Below are 18,958 nucleotides of genomic sequence, written 5' to 3' on the forward strand. Positions count from 1 at the left end.
TTTCTTTCTTTCTTTCTCTCTTTCTTTCTTTCTTTCTTTTTTTAACAATTCCCCCTTTGCGATCAAACTCTCAGCTTAACTGAGAGATGTGAACAAAATTTAAGCTATTGGCATCACTCCCAGCTACTACTCACAGCTTTTGTTGATCCTTTGTGTGTTATCTATAGGTCATGACATCTTTGCTTAATCTCTGTGACATTCACAGGTCATGGCTCTGGGTTTACAATCCTTAAGTCGGTCATTCTCTTGGCTTCTTTTCTAATGTTCTAGTCTTAGGGAGATCATTTCCTGGGTGGTCAGTGGTTGCAAACATGCATTTAAAGCCTTTGAGAGAATACAAGGCGCCAGAGAGAGTCCTATGATTATTTATTATAAGCAGGATAATAACCAATATTTAGAGTGTTCTTTGGAGACAAGATCCCCAACACCCAAACCAATCAAAATCAAGTAAGTCAAAGAAAGTCCCCATTAAAGGAGTCACCTTTTAAAGCCAAGTGCCTTGGTCAGTGATCTTATGTAACTGAGCCTTAACTTCCCCAGAAGAGTTAACCCAGGTACAGCAGGTGGTGGTGGCCACAGCACAGATACCTCCTTGCTCAGCTCAAAGATAATCAAGGGCTATTCTACTATCAGGAACAGCTTGGCCACAGAGTCTAAGGATTTGGGGTGGTGGGGAGGCAGCTATTGCTTTAACAGTGGATTCTGCAATATCTTTAAGAATTAAGGAGATGTTTCTGATCATAGCCTCATGTGTAGTCATTCCTAAACAGGGAAGTAGGGACCTGTCAAAGGAAGCGAATTCTGAATTATAGAAGCCTCCTAGTAGGTCCTTTCTAATTTGATGATGTAAATTCAGGGGAGTTGACCAATGAGGTGTCTCTGTGTAAACAGGGGCATAATTAGATAACCTAAGAGGCGTTGCGTGGTTATGCACCAGCCATCGAGGCATTCATAGACCCAAGGAGAATGATAACCACCACAGACAAGGATAAATCCTGTCAGCGTACAAACCACTTTCACTAAGGTGGCACTGTTAATAGATTCATTTGCAGAGACTGTTGCATTTGCCTATTCAAACCAAAGGTCAGTTAGGTTTTTCCTAACCTGAAATAAAAAGTTGTTCTAAATTCCATAGGTTACCCCCCTTATTATTATTATTATTATTATTATTATTGCTAAGGGGGGTTACCTATGGAATTTAGAACAACTTTTTATTTCAGGTTAGGAAAAACCTAACTGACCCATATCCCCTTAGATATGGATGATGGCATTATCTTTCCAGGCCAATACCAGAGTAAAGGAAAGAAAGGGAAGAAAAAATGATTTCATGTTTAGTTTAGGTATGAAGTCTTGATCTGGCATCTTGGGAGGAAGCAGTCTACGTCGACTATTTCTCTTCCTAGTTGATTTGATATGGATGTCTCTTAACATTTGTGCAGGACCAGATGACGGGAGCCTTCTTCAGCTGTGAGATGTACATCCAAGGTTCAAGTCCCTGAAGTCTAGCTGCCATCTGAGTAGTGAGGATAATCTGGCTTAGTCCCTTCCAAGAAAATTCAAGGGCAGTCTTTGTTTTTACTGATTACAAATCAGAAGGGTGGGAGAAAATTGGAATCATTAGTTTGGAGAGTCATAGCCTGATATTTGAGGAAACTAGATTTCAGAATCCAGTCCAATTTATAGATATATAACAAAACCTCAAAGACAATTAACAGGACTAGAATCTAATATAGACAAAGATGCAAACACAATTTTTCTCTCTACAATTATCCCCATTTCTTTTTTCCAAGGACAATAATAATAAAACAATTTGTATGCAGTAAATTTGGCTTGATTATTTACATAAATACAGCAAGAATATTGATTGACCTTATAGGTTATTTTTTATTTTTTATTTTTGGCTGTGTTGGGTCTTCGTTTCTGTGCGAGGGCTTTCTCTAGTTGTGGCAAGCAGGGGCCACTCTTCATCGCGGTGCGCGGGCCTCTCACTATCGCGGCCTCTCTTGTTGAGGAGCACAGGCTCCAGATGCGCAGGCTCAGTAGTTGTGGCTCACGGGGCTAGTTGCTCCGCGGCATGTGGGATCTTCCCAGATCAGGGCTCGAACCCGTGTCCCCTGCATTAGCAGGCAGATTCTCAACCACTGAGCCACCAGGGAAGTCCCCATATAGGTTATTTTTAAGATGGCTTTGATGGAACCTTGTAAGCAAGGTACCAGGTTGGTTTTCCAAGAGGCTTTATTGGCTCCAAAAAGTCAACTTTATTTCCTTAAAGCTGAATTGACCATATCTGAGTCTATGCATGTCTCTGTCAAATATCACAATCCAGTCAAAGCCTTGGTAATATAGCCAATGTTTCAAATTGTGTTCTGTTACAAGGAGAATAGATTTTTATTGAACTTATGCAAATGACTGTGTTGCCATGAAAAAAATATGTAAGAGTTTCCAAATTTTGGCAAGATCAGATAGGGAAAAATAGTAAATGTTTCATCATTGTTCACAGAGGTATATCTTGTCAAATTGTTGCTAAGCTTTAAGAGAAAAGAGAAAAATGTTTTGTTAAGTCTGGAAAAATAAGATGTAAAAGAATCAGCAATGTTTCAAACAAAAAGTCTAAAAATTATGATAATCCTCCTCAGTTTATTCAGTCCATGTTATTAATTCTTGTTCTGCTTGAATCCATTTTTCCCATTAGTTCTGGAAATTTTTACCCAGGTCTGTTTTATGATCTTAAATTTATCATAAACTTGTACTTGTCAAAAGTCTTTTCCTTAAATTTCCATGAAGATGAAGTACTTTTGTAGGAATGCTTTTGTAAAGGCATCAGAGTAAAACAATAAATGTCTGTAATTGACAAAAGATTTTTTAAAAATGCCCATTGTTAAAGATCTGATGAGAGTTAATTATAATGGAATTGATGAGGAAATTTGTTGTTTCTGTGACACACAACACTTTAAAATGATAACTGGAATTATGCTGATAACATCATACCAGGTCATATCAGACTTTTGGAATTTTACACAATGTCTGGAACACTCATAGCATATACCTATACAAGTACAACATAAAGAAAGCTTAGTATTACATCTTATTTGGCAATGCTTCCCATGTAATTTTACATAACAAATAAGCTGAATTCAAATTATCAAGTAAGTTTAACATCTCCTTTCCTATAAGGAAAGGTTTTTTATTAATTTTAATTTTAGTTTCCCCTTGGCTGTTTAAAGGGAATATCATAGTAATTTATCAGCAAAATCCCTCAGAGTCTTGTGAACTCTGGGAGAGGCCTATACAAGGGCACTCCTTTAAAGGAAGATATGAGGATGTCTGTAAGATCATTAACTTGGCTGACTTTTGTTTATGGTCTTGTAGTCTTTTCAGAGAGGAAAGACAATCCGGACGGAGATTGCTAGACCGAATACTCAAGTAAAGGATGATAGAGGGGAACAGTAGGAGTTGCAACAATCTTAGAGTCTTTTATTTTAGGTACCTCTTGTTATCTTTAATTTTTTATTAGCCTTTTGCAACAAATCTTTCAATGAAGCTATTTTGGAATTTTGAAGCCTTTTGGAGCCTTCTGTATACAAATTAAAACATGTATCTCATTCTGTTATTTTGATTTGCAGGCCCTTGTTTTAAAATGTACTTCTTAAATGATCTTACCTATTTGGAACATTCCTCATAATAGTCACTGTAGTTCTAGGTTGTAATTCCCCTGAGGGCTGGCAGCAATTTGGTAGGACCCTTAGCCACAAATGAAGGTCAACCCACATTTCTGTCAGCCATATCTAGCTGCAAATGGGGTGCAGCCCACATTTCTTTTTTAAAAAAAATATTTATTTATTTAGTTGCACTGGGTCTTAGTTGTAGCATGTGGGCTCCTTAGTTGTGGCGTGCAAACTCTTAGTTGCAGCATGCATGTGGGATCTAGTTCCCTGACCAGGGATCGAACCCAGGGCCCCTGCATTGGGAGCACGGAGTCTTATCTACTGCGCTACCAGTCCCACAGCCCACATTTCTGCCAGCCATATTTTGGGGCCCCCAACCTGATGGTTACCAAGCCAAGTTCTCAGGACACAAGATTCTAGGTTGTCTTTAGTAAGATTTTAGCCATTTTCTGTAGTTATTTATAGCTTCCAGGACTGCAGCTCTTAGACATAAAATAAGCAGGTGTGCTGAAAGGTGGCTCACTTAGCTCTTTGGATTTAAAGATTCCATTTCTTAAATTTATTTATTTATTTATTTATTTATTTATTTATTTATTTAAGCTAAGCCATTGGGTCTCTTGAGCCAAACTAATACCTAAGAGGGGTGTGCTGAGGGGTTGGGGATTATGTTGTGTTTTACAGTGTACTTCTTGCATGGACATTTTCTTGAGATTGGCAGGTGACTTAGCGTCAATCTAACCTGTTCCATGACCACTTATCCTAACACAGGAGTCTTTGGGTAAGGTGGCAAGTGCTCTAACAGCTCTTAAATGCTTGACCTGTGCCCATGAATTTTTGCAGCTTCTTTGACTTCTGAGATTCCCATTAGCAATTAGCCTTTATCTACATAAAACGACAAACAAACATGTGCACCTTAATATATTGGCAGTAACCGAGAGATGTTACTACATCCTGGTCAAGAAAAGGACCTGTGGGTACCACTACCAATCCCTCCCTTGGAACCTTGGACTGGGGAAAGGACTGAACCAGCGGATTTCAACAAATGGGAACTGCAGACTAGGAGCGCCGCATAAATGGGGAGCTGTGCACTGTCATTAACAGTTCTTATGTGGATCTTGGGTCAGAATTGAGGGCTGGGGTTTCTACTGAAAAACCTGGGAACTGTGGTCCGAAATAAAGGGTAGGGTCTGAGCTCCAGGTAGAACTGTCTAGCAGCTCAAGCTGACCTGCTCTACAAAGGAAAACCAGTTAGTTAGATCAGGAGCTCAGTGCAAAGACAGTGGAGCTTGGAACCGAGAGGAACTTACCCCTGGCTCTCAGAAATGTCAAGAAGGACGGACCTCAAAAAGAGGTTTGAGGGTATCACACCTGTGTTTCTCAGTATCTCTGAACACCATCAGATGTTCACCTTGCTGCCACCAAATTTTTGTTAAAAAACAAAATTCAACGGAGTAAATTTTAAAACTCTAATTGTCTTTATTCAGTGATTCATGAATCAGGCAGCAACCCATCTAGCAACAAAAAGGAGCTCCAAAGAGCTACAGAAAAGGAAAAGATTTTAAAGGCAGAGAGGGGGTGGGACAAGGAAGTCATAAAGAAAAAAAAAGAATTATTTCAGGCAATGTCACCTTTCTTTGGGGGACAAAAGGATCTATTAGGTGCATTGCCTCACTGGTGCTGACAGGGAAATTCCAGGCTGAGCAGTTAAGATTACATTCCTGGAAAAGGTTGAAACTGCGATTAGATTAGGTATTGTCCTGATCTGGTGACATGGGCTTAGCACAGGTGCCTCCATTTTGGACCTGTTTCTTTTTTTTTTTAAACAGTACTAACATCCTTCTGAACCTTATATGAAAGATTACTTGAGAACCACAGAGCTCTGTAGGTAAGCAAAGCTATCTTATTACTAGATAATTATAAAATGCTCTCTGAGGTTATTGTCTGATGATATTTTTACCAGCTTCCTGCCCTCTCCATCACCCCCTCCATGTTACTTCCCTGATCTAACCTATGGACCAGGGGAATATTCTGAATATGAAGTATTATTACAAAACAAATGTCATGAGCAAGCTGCTCTAACAAGTAGACACTACAGAGGATTTCTTCAGCCTTGTGACAATATTAAAGATATGGCTTTCATATTGCTTGTGCCTAAGAGTCTGTTGAAAGTCAAACATTAAAAAGAACTTGAGGAGGGCTTCCCTGGTAGTGCAGTGGTTAAGAATCCGCCTGCCAATGCAGGGGACATGGTTCAATCCCTGGTCCGGGAAGATCCCACATGCTGTGGAGCAACTAAGCCCATGCGCCACAACTACTGAGCCTACACTCTAGACCCCGTGAGCCGCAACTACTGAGGCTGCGTGCCACAACTACTGAAGCCCGTGCGCCTAGAGCCTGTGCTCCGCAACAAGAGAAGCTGCCACAATGAGAAGCCCGTGCACCACAATGAAGAGTAGCCCCCGCTCACAACTAGAGAAAGCCCACGTGCAGCAATGAAGACCCAACACAGTCAAAAATAAATAAATAAAGGTACTTTAGCAAAAAAAGTATATTTAAAAAAGTACTTTAGCAGTACTTAAAAAAAAAAAAGAACTTGAGGAAATTGTGACCAATGGCATATTTGGAGAAAAGTGACATCCGATGAAGAAGAGGATGATAATAGTGATGTCTTGAATAAATTTGTGTCCAAACACTTCTGCACAATTTCTTGGCAATGGTGAACGATAATCTTCCTTCACATCCAAACACAAACCTCCTACACGTGAAGGCATGGTGGGTCCCAATCTAGTTCACGATGGTAGAGATGCAGAAATAACTGATATGGTTTCCACAGCTGCTGAAGGGTTAAAAGACATGGATGGCCACAGTGAAGAGGAAAAAGCTATTCTGGAGGCCAGAGCAATCACTGGGGAGAAGGCAGCTCTGACCTTTGATTCGCTAATTAATTTTGCAGAAAGGCAACTTGCAGTACACTGCCCCCAAGAGCAGGCAGGATACAACCTTCACCTAGGTATTTTTTTTTTCCTTTTTTTTCTATAAACTTATTTGTTTATTTATTTATTTTTGGCTGTGTTGAGTCTTCGTTTCTGTGTGAGGGCTTTCTCTAGTTGTGGCAAGCGGGGGCCACTCTTCATCGCGGTGCGTGGGCCTCTCACTATCGCGGCCTCTCTTGTTGCAGAGCACAGGCTCCAGACCTGCAGGCTCAGTAGTTGTGGCTCACGGGCCTAGTTGCTCTGTGGCATGTGGGATCTTCCCAGACCAGGGCTCGAACCCGTGTCCCCTGCATTAGCAGGCAGATTCTCAACCACTGCACCACCAGGGAAGCCCCTTCACCTAGCTTTATGGGAGAGAAACAAATAGCCGAAAAGCAAGCTGACTTTGGGGCTTTTCCAAGAGAGCAATCTGCAGGGCGTTTCCTGGGGTCAGTGATCATTCACCCCTATGGGCCATCCTGTCTGCCACAGTTACCGCAGGGCAGGGCGATGGCCACAGTTTGGGTGGCTGACCAGAGACTGCACGGCATGGAGAGATGCCCAGGCGTTGAAGGCACCTGGCTCCTACCACCCTGCCTCCAGCCTCCTCCACCTTTACCTAGTTGTGTGACCTTGGGCAAATTCTGTATCTTTTTCAACCTTAGTTTTTTCACTTAAAAATTGCAGATAGTGCTTCCCCTGGTGGCACAGTGGTTAAGAATCAGCCTGCCAATGCAGGGGACACGGGTTCGAGCCCTGGTCTGGGAAGATCCCACATGCCACGGAGCAACAAAGCCCATGCGCCACAACTACTGAGGCTGCTCTCTAGAGCCCGTGAGCCACAACTACCGAAGCCCATGCGCCTAGAGCCCATGCTCCGCAACAAGAGAAGCCACCGCAATGAGAGGCCTGCGCACCACAACAAAAAGTAGCTCCCGCTTGCTGCAACTAGAGAAATCCCACACACAGCAACGGAGACCCAACGCAGCCAAAAATAAATAAAAGTAAACATAAATAAATTTATTTTTTTTAAAAAGTGCAGATAACAGGCTCACCCACCTTAAAGGTTATTGTAAAGATTAATAGAGATAATGCGAATGTTGTCAGTGCCTACTGTCTCGTGAATCCATACTCCTTTATCTGGGGATCCCTCCAACTCCACCTATAAAGTTTCCAGGGTGGTCATCCTATTGTTCTGAGATACACACCAACCAAACTGGGCCAAATGGAGTCCTATCGCTGGAAGTTTAGGAACTGAAACAACCGAAAAGAAGGGCTAGTCTCTTTCTGAAACTGAGGACCTATAAACTTGAAGATGAAAGTAGCGCTGTTCTGCAGAGCAGAAAAACATGGTCAGCAATGAGAGAGAACATGAAAGGAGGAGCCCAAAGATAAGCAGAGAGAAGGAACTTTCCTTGGGTACCCCCCAGCCCCCAGGACTCCAGCCTAGTCCCAGTGAATGCCTAGAGCTCAGACTCCAGTTAGACACCCCATAAATCCCTCTGACTATCTCCAGTTTTGCCTAGCTTAGCATGAGTCCTTTTCTGATACTTATGGCCAACAGAGTTCTTCATAATACAGCGTATTATAGAGCAAGGGTTCTCTCTCATTCAACAAATATGTCTTGAGTGCCTGCTCTGGGCCAGGCATGTCCTAGACAGTCCAGTGGGGAATACAGGCAGTCACAAATAATCACCCCCCCAAATATATAACTCCTGGTCCCAGTCCCTTGTGTTATTAGAAAAAGTCTAAATTATGTTCCATACAGACACTTAAGAAGATCGAGAAGCATTCTAATGGGGTTAAGGGTCAAGTCCCGGCACTTGGACAGTTAAACTTCAGTCATGTGGAAAATGTACTAATCCCAGCAGCATATTCCTTCCTGCCAGATGAGGCAAGCCTCACTGTGTATCCCTGGGCCTCTCATTTCCCATCATCACCTTTATCGCTCTCTTTAAATCCTGGGATTTCAATTTCTCTTCCCCTCAGAATGATTCTGCTTTTAACAACTCCAGACCTTTCTCCCTGTTATTCTGTAGCCCCAGGCTGGTGCATCCGCATCATATAAGAGAGACACCTCTCCCCAAGCGGAGGGCTACGCAGCCCCAGTGAGCTGTGTTGTCACTGATTTCTGGCTCCCCGTCCTCTGCCTGTTGACGAAAATCACTTTATCAAGATGAAAAGTCGGGGGTGGGGGGTGGAACAGGGCTTCCTGTTTGGCTCCACGCACTCTCCTGCATATTCCAGGGGCACTTACATTTACAAGTCATATATGTGACCATACGTGAGTGATGTGGAGAGAAACTACCAAATATTGAAGCGAGGTGTGTGATTTGCCTTACATTTATTCAGCTATGCTTTTCAGGATTTCAATGTGGGGCAGGGAAGGGGAGCGACTCTGAATGTGGACATAAGGAACAGAGGTAGCCTGCCTGCAGAGGTTTTAGGGGAGATACTTTTCTGCCTCTTAGTCTGCCATTTAATGCTGCTGAATGCACTTGGGGTTCATTAACATCGTCTTCAGTGTCATCAATATCATGCTCACCACGTTTCAGAACCGGAAGGTTCTGAGCATCCTTCTAGTTGAATCTGTTGTTTCCCAGATGAAGGAACTGAGGTTCAGAAAGGAGGAATGATTTGCTCAAGATCAAACTGTGAAACTGGGGCAGGGGCTAAAAACCAGATCTTCTGACTTCTTATCCACTATTATCAGGCTTTTGTGTTGGGTGAAGCACTGGGTGAAGCCTGAAGCACTAGATTTTGGCCTCTGCATGGTAGGTGAAGACCTGAACATCAGGATGCCCCTAGTCTCAGACAGACATGAACAAATACACAAGGCAGAATTTTCTTACAATTTGTTTCCATCTAAGTAGCAATGTAAAAGCTTCGAAAGTAGGGAAGTTGTCATCCTAACACAATCTGTTAGCATTCTGTTCTTTTCCTTTATAATTTTTTCCTTTACATTCAGTTTTCTCTGCCCACAGTTGTGATCAAAGTGTATCCACACACTTGTATCCTCTGTTTTCATTTAACATTATGGCACAAGCAGTTTCCATATTATTGCTTTGTCTTCATAGCAATAATTTTAACGATTACTTAATATTCTAGCACTTATTAAGTAACGATTACTTAATATTCTAGTTGTACCACAGTTTACTTACCCATACCTGTATCATTGGACATTTAGGTTTCTCCAGTTTTCCATTAATATAAATAATGCTGCAATGAACATCTTATGCATATAGCCTTTCCCCCATATTTATGTTACTTCTCTAGGATGGATTCCAAAAGTGGAATAAGTAGGCCAATGATTTTGAGCAGTTTTATGGCTCTTGATACATATTACCAAACTGCCTGCTGAAAGATTCTTACCAGTTTACATAAACGATTTTGAATGAGTCAAAACAGTGACCAGATAAATACTTAGCAAGGAATGAATAAGAACCACTTCCTGTATGCATCATGCATGCATGCTGGGTAAATGCATTCTAGGTTGTTTGCTGTGGGATAATCCTACCTCTCTCATAGGGTTGAAACAAGAGGAAGAAAGTGAAGGCCTTAAGGTTTGTCATGCCATTTTTATCTCCAGGCTTCTGGGCTGTAGTTTTTGTGACTGCACAGTAGAATCACTTGAAATAATTATCATACTGGATGTCCTGGGCCAGATCTCAGAGATTTTGGCTTAATTGACCTGGGGTGTGGTCCAGCTCTGAGATTGTAAAGTTCCCTAGGTGATTCTAATAGGAGAGTGAGCTTCCCCGCGTGGATACACAGACAGGCAGGGAGGCTGAGGAGGTCAACAGAGGCAATGACCTTGAGTGATGTCCCCAGACCTACTTCCTTCTCTGCTTCCTGTGCCCTAGGGAGACCTCAACCCACGCCACTGCTCCTCCCATCCTGAGGGCGGATGTGCCTGGCTGCATTCATCTCCCACAAGCCCTGACTTTGGAGGCCCAGGAATTCCGGTGAGGAGGGAACTCAGAAGAACACAATGTTAGGGACAATTGTAGAGTCTCCAATCTGCCAGCCTGAAGGGCCTTAAATGGATGGGAATCTCAAATGTCTAACTTTAAGGGATTGGTAAACATATCATAGTACATTCACAGCGTGGAGTATCACATAGCCATTAAAGAGTAGATTTGTGCTAAATGCAAAGATCTTCAAAATACTAAAGGAAAAAAGCCAGGTACAGAAGAGATGTACAATATGTTCTGATTTGGAGATAAAAAGAACCTATTGCATGCATATTCACTTGCATGAGCACAGAAGGTGTCTAAGATAGATAAGAAATGAACAGGAGTGGTGGTCTTAGGAGGATGGGATTGGGGCATTGGGAGAGGGAGAATGAAGGGGAATTGAACTGTTCACCTTAGGCCCTTCTCTACTGCTTGGATTGTGTGCTTCAAGCATGTATTGTATCACTTTTAATTTTATTTTTTAAAAATATTACAAGGTTTTCGAATAGCAAGGTGGCAAGAAAGAGAGACAATAGTAAAGAATAATAATCTCATACATTCCTCATAGCAAAGTACACTTTTAAAAGTGCTACCACTAACCCTTTTGAGATGAGTTGGGTCAGTATTATTCCCATTTTATAGACAAGGAAACTAAAGCTCAAAGAAGTAAAGAAATAGCAAAAGCATCAGGGCCTGTTAAGAAGTGGACTGATGTCCAGAGCTCGGGACTTCCAGCCTCTGACCCCCCAGCATCCTTTTTACATTTCCATACTTCAGAAATAAATCCCAGAGGAGCAAGATTCTGATGTCCCAGAAACCACTAATTTCCACTGGCCATGGCTTTTCCTGCTCCCACCCTATACGTAGTGAAGCCCAGAGTAGGGATCTAAGTGTGCCTGAGGACCCATCTCCCAGAGGAGACGGGAAGTCAAGAAGAGCTGGGGAGCTCACCTTCCAGGAGGCCAATGGCAGAGATGAGGCCTAAGAGGCAAGCGGGGCTCTCCCCTGGAGGTTTTACTGTTACAGCTCCTCTACTTCCAAGGGTGTGGGCTGAACAGAGGAGAGAGGCAGTCTGAAGGTGAACTGGCTGGAAGTGCACGTGGGGAAAGGAGGAAATACAATCATTGAGAACTGAAAATGCAACATGAACCGTGAAGCTTACTGGTAGTGCTTCAGGGAGCCACGACCCGGCTTCCAGCCCAACCCCATCCAAGCACCACCTGAGTCTGGGCCTGGATTCCCTTAGGCCAGGGGCAGAGCCCTTCAGAGCAGGGGAGAGAGACAGAGAGACAGAGAAAATAGGTCACAAATTCCATCAGAGTCCCATAAAGCACCACACCTGAGAGAGAATCTTCTGAGGGTCATCTGTGTACCTGGCTTCCACACTGTACCTTCTTCACCTCTCCCCCCTATATCTGGAGTGCTTGGGGAGGTGGGAGAGATGCATCTTCCTGACCTCTGTGTCCTCTGTGGCACCTTGCCAGCTGGTTGTATAAAACTCCTCTACAGGGACTTCCCTGGTGGCGCAGTGGTTAAGAATCCGCCTGCAAATGTAGGGGACACGGGTTCGAGCCCTGGTTCAGGAAGATCCCACATGCCGTGGAGCAACTAAGCCCATGCGCCACAACTACTGAGCCTGTGCTCTAGAGCCCACGAGCCACAACTACTGAGCCCTCATGCCACAACTACAGAAGTCTGCGTGCCCTAGAGCCCGTGTTCTGCAACAAGAGAAGCCACCACAATGAGAAGCCTGCACACCAAAACGAAGAGTAACCCCTGCTCACCGCAACTAGAGAAAGCCCGCATGCAGCAACGAAGACCCAACGCAGCCAAAAAGAAAATAAATAAAATATAAATAAATATAAAAAATAATAAAACTCCTCTAAAAATGTATATCAAAGTAAAATGGAATGGACACCAACAAAGATGGTGCTGGCCAATATTTACTCCATTTTATTAATCAATTTATTAATTTTATACATTGTATAAATTAGATGTATTATATATAATAATGTTATATTGTATCAATTTTATAAATTTCTATAAATTATAGAAATTCTATAAATTATGAAAGAAGCTAACCATTATTGACTCCATTTTACAGATGAAGACTCTGAGCCCAACAGAGGTAAGGGAACTTGCCTGAAGCCACACCAAGCGTAAGGGGAGCCAGGCCCAGCTGGACGGGGTGACAGAGTCCTCCAGCTCCGCCACTGCCCATACCACTTTCCAAGAGCAGCGCAATTCTCAGAGAACATGTTGAATCATCGTTAAGCGGTAGGAGATTTCCTACTGCAGGATGGGGTAGTTAGAGTGATGGTTTCAGAGGTGGCTTTGATAGGGAAGGACGCAGGATCATTATGTGAAGAATGAACCTAAGGGGTGTGTTCATCTGATGAAAAATCAATCAAGCCACACTTATGAGTTGTGCACTTTTTTGTATGTAGATTATGCTTCGATAAAAATTAAATTAAAACGAATGAGCCAGCAAACAGTCCCTGGTGCTCCTGGTGCTGTCTTATACAGAAGGATGACTGGTTAATTCTCCCCCGTGGGGCGGGAGACGGCAGGTGTTGGCTTTTCTGGAACCTCTCCCTGCTTCTCAGCATCCTCCACACTGCCACCGAGCTGTCATCCTGAAATAAAGGCCCAATCAGGTCCTCCTCTGCCTACAGTTCCTCATTAGCTTCTTGTTTCCTCCAGAATAAACTCCAGATCCCTTGGCAAAACCGGCCATGTTCTGTGCCTAACCAACTTTCCAATCTAATCTTTCATAGGAGACGAGGCATAAGACCCCGGGTTCTACCATCTCCTGGCCACGTGACTTGGGCAAGTCACTGAACCTTATCTGTAAAACAAGAGTGATCGTAGCGTACCGAGATCATGGTGAAGATAGCAGAGATTATGCACGTGGAATGCGTAAAACAGTGTTGGGCTCCCAATTACTACTCGGTAAATGTTTGCTATCACTTCTCATTTTTCACTTGACTACCCAGACACGTAGGTTATTTCCCCACTATTCTCTGATTCCTTATTCCTCTCTCACCCCTACATTTTCTTTACTTATCCCAGTTCTCCTCTCCAAAGAATAGCTCAGCTGTCACTCCTCCAGTGGGGCTCCTTCTGGCGCCCTCCACCCTACTTCCAATGGGGGACTTGCCAGTCCTCTCTCACACTCTCTTGATGCTTTGTCTGTGCTTCCACTAGAGCACTAATTCTGTGGTACCTGCCATTAGTGCTTTCATAGGGGACCTTCTCCCTTGCTCTAGTGTAAACATCTTCTTGCTCATCTCCAGGAACCTCCCAGCGACTGGCACTCTGCATGTTGGAGTGGACAGTGTCTGAGATGTTTGTCCAGCAGGTGAGCCAACATCCCAGCCCTTTCTCTGAGGCATGCCCACTGTCCCCAGCAGTTATTTTGGGCAGTGTGACTCCTTGTCCCCACTGTCCCCTCCAGCAGCTGTTGATAGGACCAGAGATGAGCAACTGACCCAAGCTGGGCTGATCAGAATGTTTGGTCCTAGGAGTTAGAAATGGAGGGGGCATTTACTGTTGGTCTGCCCCAGTACTGCCCCAAATCTGTTAGGAGTTGAATTGTGTGTTCCCACCCTGCCCCTACTAAAAAGTAATGTTGAAGACCCAATCCCCAGTACCTGTGAATGTGACCTTATTTGAAAATAGAGTCTATGCAGATGATTAAGATGAGGTCATCGGTGTGGGCCCTAATCTAAAACACTGGTGTCCTGGGACTTCGCTGGTGGTCCAGTGGTTAAGACTGCACGCTTCCAGTGCAGGAGGTGCGGGTTCAATCCCTGGTCGGGGAACTAAGATCCCACATGCCGCGTGGCCAATAAAATAAATAAATAAATAAAGGGAAATTAAAAAAAAAAAACTACTGGTGTCCTTATAAGAAGAGGAAATCAAGACACAGAGAGAGATACATACAAAGGAAAGATGTGAAGACACAGGAGAACCTGCATCTACAAGCCAAGGAATGCCTAAGGCTACCATAAGTGAGGAGGGAAGCCTGGAACAGATTCTCCCTTGCAGCCCACAGAAGAAGCCACCCTGCCCACATCTTGACTTCAGACTTCTACACTCCAGAGCTGAGACAATGAACTTCTGTTCTGAGTCACCCAGTCTGCAGGACTTCGTTAAGGCAGCCCTAGAAGACTAACATACACTCCTTTCGTTGAACTTCTCCTCCTGTCTCAAGCATATGGTTCAAGAAAAGTGAATCTCCTCTCATCCTCCCTTGCTGTGGTTGTCGTCATCATCATCATCATCATCATCATCATCGTTACTGCTGACACAGAGTCTTACTTTGCGGTAGGCACTATTCTAAGCACTCTAAATTTAATCTTAATAACAATCTATGAGATGGGTCCTATTGTTATCCTTATTTTACAAACAAAGAAACTGAGGCACAGAGAGGTTAAGTGCCAAGAGTCACACAGCTAATATGTAACAGAGCCAGGATTTAAGCCCAGGCAGTCTTATTCCAGAGTCTATGCTTTCTCCTCTACCCTTATCTAGTGCCCCTCCCACCTAACCCACGGATGGAGACGTGCCCCAAGCTGGATCAGTTAGAGCCCACTCTAAGAATTTTTCTTAAATTAGAATTTGTGGAGAAGAGCCAACCTTCTCAGGTGGCAAGACTAATCAGGTGTCGTTAGTGTCCTTTAACATGTGGAAGGAGCGGGTCTACCTTAAGCAAAGAACACTCACAGGCAGACACAGGAAATGGAGAGATAAATGACATTCAGTCCCTGTAACCTTCTGTCCAGAAGGCCTTGCCCCAGCCTGCCCTTTCCAAGGCTTGTTTATCAGAGCCCATAAATTACACTTTTGCCCAAGCTAGTTGTGTTGGGTGTCCATTATTTGCAAGCAGACGATTCCTGACTGGCACACCGGCAAACTGGAAACCGGGACTGAAAGACTCCATTTCCACTGGGGAGTGGTCTCTTGAGTGGTGGCGATAAAAAGAAACCTTGGCTCCTGTGAGGCAGGCATCTTCTGCAAGGGGCTGAGTACCGGGGAGAGCTGGGGTCTGCAGAGGAGATGGAGGAGCAGATGCTGAGAAAGGCAGAGTGAGGATGGAGAGAGAGCACCATGGAGTCCTAAGAGTTTTTCAGGTCTGAGGCTTGGCTGCATTCCTGCCTGTGGGTTCTATGAGATCTCCCCGTAGCCATGTCATTAGCTCCCATTTTCAGTTTAAACTGACACATGTTGGTTTCAGTAGGTTGTATGCAAAGAATCATAAATTCACATGCAGCTGGTACTTAATACTGTTGAATATAATAGAAGGTTTCTAAGTGAAATGATAGATAGGATAAGGACTGTTCCTTAGGAATATTGCTCTGGAGGCTGTATGTAGGAACAATTCCTTTTGGGGAACATGGATGGGAAGCAGAGATAATAATAGAGAGGTGCCCGCAGAGGCCAGTCTGAGAGGTGAGTAGAGCCTGAGTGACTGGAGAGAGATGTGGGAAATACCAAGGGAAGGGATGTGGTGGACTCAGCGTCTGAGGGGATGGGGCAGTAAAGGAGAAGGACCTGTCAAAGAGGATGGGAGTTTGAGCCTGGTTTCCAGAAGGAAGGATGGTACCATTAATAGAAGGAGGGCAGTCAGGAGAGAAGATGAGTGGCTCTCAAACATTGACATTGAGCTGAGGTGCCAGTGACAGAAATAATAATTAGGTTCAGGAGAGGAGCCGGCTGTAGAAGCAGAGACTGGGGGTGGGTCACTCTCAGCTGAGGGCTGGAGCTGCCAGAGATGCCAAGGCAGCTGAAGGAGAGCACAGAGGAAGAAAAGGCTGCAGGCTCCTTACTCAGGAAGTGAGAGAATGAAAAACAGAGAAAGAGCAGTCAGGAGGTAGGGCAGAAACACAGCATGGGCAAAGTTGAGGAAACTGAGGAAGGAGATGGTTTCCAGAAAGGAGGACGAGATCACAGGAAACCTGTAAGGGAGCAGGGAGTGGATGATGAGGGGAGAAGGCAGACGGCAAGGCTTGCAGGAGAGGTGGGCTGGAAGTAATTTAGTGCCACTGCAGTCTGCAGCTGCGTTTGCCTTCTCAGGGAGTGGTGAGACTGATTTTGCAGCTAGGAAGATGTTTGGACAGCCTGCTTGAGTGAGGAAGGTGAAAGCTCCAGGAAATAACCTGGGTAGGCTGGTGAGATCATGAGAAACCCAAATCTGAACTACCCTGCCTGATAAAGGGGGAAGGTGAGAGTCTGGGGCTGTGGATTGGGGTTGAGGGCGAAGATGTGAAGAAGTGGTTCCAGTCATGGCTCTTGGTTGTAAACAACAGAAACTGGCTAATTTATGTAGAAAAAGAAATTACTGGAAGGCTTTTTTCTTTTTTTTTTAAATTATTATTTATTTATTTTTGGCTGTGTTGGGTCTTCGTTTCTGTGCTAGGGCTTTCTCCAGTTGCGACAAGCGGGGGCCACTCTTCATCGCGATGCGCGGGCCTCTCACTATCGCGGCCTCTCTTGTTGTGGAGCACAGGCTCCAGACGCGCAGGCTCAGTAGTTGTGGCTCACGGGCCTAGTTGCGCCACGGCATGTGGGATCTTCCCACACCAGGGTTGATCCCGTGTCCCCTGCATTGGCAGGCAGATTCTCAACCACTGCGCCACCAGGGAAGCTCTGGAAGGCTTTTTGTTGGCTCACAGAATCTGGAAGTATAATAGCTATTTATGCTCCATAACAAATTATGCCCCCCAAAAACAATGCACATTTATTGTCTCCTAGTTTCTATGGATCAGGCATTTGGGAGCAGCTCAGGTGGGGCTTCCGTTAGCTGAAGTTTGACTGGGGCTGGGGAGCTGCTTTCAAGACAGCTCAGTTGCTTGGATGTTGGCAGGAAAACTCAGTGCTTCATTGGCTATTGGTAGGAAGCTTTCTTCCCTTATATATGGGCTTTTCTATGAGACTGCCTGAATGCCCTTATGGCATTGGAGCTGGCCTCCCCCAGAGTGAGGGATCCAAGCAAGAGTGTAAGGAGGAAGCTGCGATGCCTTTCATGACCTAGTCTTGCAAGTCACACATTGTCACTTCTACCATATTCTATTCATGAGAAGAGAGTCACTAAGTCTAGCCCATCCTCAGGGGAAGGGGAATTAAGTCCCAGCTCTTGAAGAGCGGAGTATCCAAAAATTTGTGGACGTATTTTTAAATGAAAACCATTATAGGACAGTTGGAGGATTAGACTTGAAAAACAGGCTGGAAGCTGGATATCCAGGACCCCAGCCAAGGTCACACCAAGGAACAACTGGTTAGGGGTGGATACTGTGGAACCTGCTGCCCAAGCATGGGTCCTCCTCTTATAAATATTCCCTGCTTTTTTGTAGCACTTGCTCCAAAAACAAAGTCAGTGGCTTAAGCAGCTGATTGGCTGATTTGGATCACAGAGCCCACACCCTGCCTGAAATACAGCCTTTGGGGCTTCTGTAATACGATACAGGACCTGACTCTCACCAAGACCTACATAGTTGCTGATCCCCCAAACCCACACACCCCATAAGAGCAATGCCCATCACAGAAAGACTCCTGTCTGATTCTCTAATGGGGGTCCAATAATTCAATTCTGACACCAACTCTCAGAGTTAGCATAAACCCCATAGGTTAAGGGCTCAGTGCCATAAGACTGCCCCCATTTCAGATGCCAGCCAAAAATGGAGTCCCCAGGAGACCCACACTTCTGCCTGGCTGACTAAAAATTTGGGGGTTCCCACAATCACCCTCAGGTTTGCTAATTCACTAGAATGCAGGAAAACACTGTACTTAAATTTACTAGCTTATTATAAAGGATACCACTCTGGCACAGCCTAATGGGCAAGGTATTTATGGGGAGGGCACAGAGCTTCCATGTCCTCTCCAGGTATACCAACCTCCCAGCACATCAATGTGTTTGCCAATTTGGAAATCTTATTGTTCAGGAGTTTTTATATCTCAGTCTCCAGCTCGATACCCTTCCCTGAAGCTAATCAGGTGTTTGGTCTTTCTACGGACAGGTCCTATTCAGAAGCTTCCTAAGGGCTCCACCCTGAGTCACTCACTAGCATAAACTCAGGTGTAGTCCAGAGAGGCTCTTTAGGAATAACAAAATGCACTCCTGTCACCACTCAGGAAATTGCAAGAGTTTCAGGAGCTCTGTGCCAGAAACCCAAGACAGGTGATGCAACAGATTGGGGGGTGGGGGGGTGGGACGGGGGGGTGGGCAGGGACTCGGAGGAGAAGCCTTAGCCAGAGAGGAGTTCCCTGGGATGGAGTGCTGCGGGCTTTTATTATTTATTCCATTTAGGTCATTTGCCATCTGTGGTGTTGCGTAGTAGTTGCGTGGTGATGTAACTCTCCTCTG

General features: G+C 44.4%; 2 long non-coding RNA genes across 2 annotated transcripts; one reads left to right on the forward strand and one right to left on the reverse strand.

The window, feature by feature from the left end:
• Window positions 1–11: 11 nt before the first annotated feature.
• LOC309630151 lies at window positions 12–5,854 on the forward strand. Its single transcript, XR_014245457.1, has 2 exons — window positions 12–1,876; window positions 2,170–5,854. It is a non-coding gene; the product is annotated as an uncharacterized lncRNA (long non-coding RNA).
• On the reverse strand, window positions 4,267–18,768 carry LOC309630153. The gene is made up of 2 exons (XR_014245459.1): window positions 6,999–18,768; window positions 4,267–6,671 (listed from the first exon to the last, which is right to left on the reverse strand). It is a non-coding gene; the product is annotated as an uncharacterized lncRNA (long non-coding RNA).
• Window positions 18,769–18,958: the final 190 nt, after the last annotated feature.

This window comes from Balaenoptera borealis (assembly GCF_965194805.1).
Source record: "Balaenoptera borealis genome assembly, chromosome: 5".
NCBI classification, from domain to species: Eukaryota; Metazoa; Chordata; class Mammalia; order Artiodactyla; family Balaenopteridae; genus Balaenoptera; species Balaenoptera borealis.